This window comes from Ctenocephalides felis, unplaced genomic scaffold (genome assembly GCF_003426905.1).
Source record: "Ctenocephalides felis isolate EL2017-DRISC unplaced genomic scaffold, ASM342690v1 CF-g0.4_SCAFFOLD_01071, whole genome shotgun sequence".
NCBI classification, from domain to species: Eukaryota; Metazoa; Arthropoda; class Insecta; order Siphonaptera; family Pulicidae; genus Ctenocephalides; species Ctenocephalides felis.
The window spans coordinates 5,001-7,223 of NW_020537225.1; the positions used below are offsets into that span (position 1 = coordinate 5,001).

Sequence of the window (2,223 nt, forward strand, 5' to 3'; positions counted from 1 at the left end):
TAATAGTAAATGTACGTTAATGATCCTTCCGCAGGTTCACCTACGGAAACCTTGTTACGACTTTTACTTCCTCTAAATAATCAAGTTTGGTTATCTTCCCAGCAACATCGGCAATGTCGAAACGCTGCCGCGCACCGGTCCGAAGACCTCACTAAATAATTCAATCGGTAGTAGCGACGGGCGGTGTGTACAAAGGGCAGGGACATAATCAACGCAAGCTTATGACTCGCGCTTACTAGGAATTCCTCGTTCATGGGGAAGAATTGCAAGCCCCAATCCCTAGCACGAAGAGGCTTCAACGGATTACCCGGACCTTTCGGCCAAGGAAAACCTGCTGATCTCTTCAGTGTAGCGCGCGTGCGGCCCAGAACATCTAAGGGCATCACAGACCTGTTATTGCTCAATTTCGTGCGACTAAATGTCGCCTGTCCCTCTAAGAAGATATATTTGTACGCCGGTAGTGAGAACCACAACCAACAACGACCGAAGCCGAAGCGGAGGGTCTTTGCGATACCAGAAAGTACGTCTATTTAGCAGGCTAGAGTCTCGTTCGTTATCAGAATTAACCAGACAAATCACTCCACCAACTAAGAACGGCCATGCACCACCACCCACCGAATCAAGAAAGAGCTCTCAATCTGTCAATCCTTCCGGTGTCTGGACCTGGTGAGGTTTCCCGTGTTGAGTCAAATTAAGCCGCAGGCTCCACTCCTTGTAGTGCCCTTCCGTCAATTCCTTTAAGTTTCAGCTTTGCAACCATACTTCCCCCGGAACCCAAAAGCTTTGGTTTCCCGGAAGCTGCCCGCCGAGTCATCGGAGGAACTTCGGCGGATCGCTAGCTGGCATCGTTTATGGTTAGAACTAGGGCGGTATCTGATCGCCTTCGAACCTCTAACTTTCGTTCTTGATTGATGAAAACACATTTGGCAAATGCTTTCGCTTCTGTCCGTCTTGCGACGATCCAAGAATTTCACCTCTAACGTCGCAATACGAATGCCCCCAGTTGTCCCTATTAATCATTACCTCGGAATTCCGAAAACCAACAAAATAGAACCGAGGTCCTATTCCATTATTCCATGCACACAATATTCAGGCGAATGAGCCTGCTTTAAGCACTCTAATTTGTTCAAAGTAAACGTACCGGCCCACCTCGACACTCGGTGAAGAGCACCTTGGTAGGATTTTGAGTTGGGCCGCCTTTTTACGGGCTAAGCCCACCGGTAGGACGTCCCACAGACATGCCAGTTGAACACCGCGAGCGGTGAACCGACAGTGTGGGACACAGATTCAACTACGAGCTTTTTAACCGCAACAACTTTAATATACGCTATTAGAGCTGGAATTACCGCGGCTGCTGGCACCAGACTGGCCCTCTAATAGATCCTCGTTAAAGGATTTAAAGTGTACTCATTCCGATTACGGGGCCTCGGATGAGTCCCGTATCGTTATTTTTCGTCACTACCTCCCCGTGCCGGGAGTGGGTAATTTGCGCGCCTGCTGCCTTCCTTGGATGTGGTAGCCGTTTCTCAGGCTCCCTCTCCGGAATCGAACCCTGATTCCCCGTTACCCGTAACAACCATGGTAGTCGCAGAAACTACCATCGACAGTTGATAAGGCAGACATTTGAAAGATGCGTCGCCGGTACTAGACCGTGCGATCGGCACAAAGTTATTCAGAGTCACCAAGTCAAACGGTGAGCAAGGCAAGCCCGCCACCGATTGGTTTTGATCTAATAAAAGCATTCCTTCCATCTCTGGTCGGAACTCTATTTGCATGTATTAGCTCTAGAATTACCACAGTTATCCAAGTAATGTGGGTACGATCTAAGGAACCATAACTGATGTAATGAGCCATTCGCGGTTTCACCTTAATGTGGCTTGCACTGAGACATGCATGGCTTAATCTTTGAGACAAGCATATACTACTGGCAGGATCAACCAGGGTGCTATATATATAATAGCATAGTGCGTAAATGTCCCTCGGCGTCACCCGAGAGACCACACTTTGTATAGAAAAGTTCGATGAATATTTCTAAACAACGAATTTTCTTACATATATATATCTGAGTCGTACGATATTCCCTGGACATGACGAACAGTTTACATCGCGACTTGATATTTTATATATTCTGCGCTTACACAGAGGCTAGACCTTTAACAACCGTCGAAACGGCGGTCCGTACATGAAATTTGCGGTCCGCAGACCCAGTTAATTTCAAACAGT

At 47.6% G+C, this 2,223-nt stretch overlaps 1 non-coding gene across 1 annotated transcript; it reads right to left on the reverse strand.

Moving 5' to 3' along the window:
• Nucleotides 1-17: 17 nt before the first annotated feature.
• Nucleotides 18-1,944, reverse strand: LOC113365512. The gene has a single exon (XR_003366222.1). It is a non-coding gene; the product is annotated as a small subunit ribosomal RNA (ribosomal RNA).
• Nucleotides 1,945-2,223: the final 279 nt, after the last annotated feature.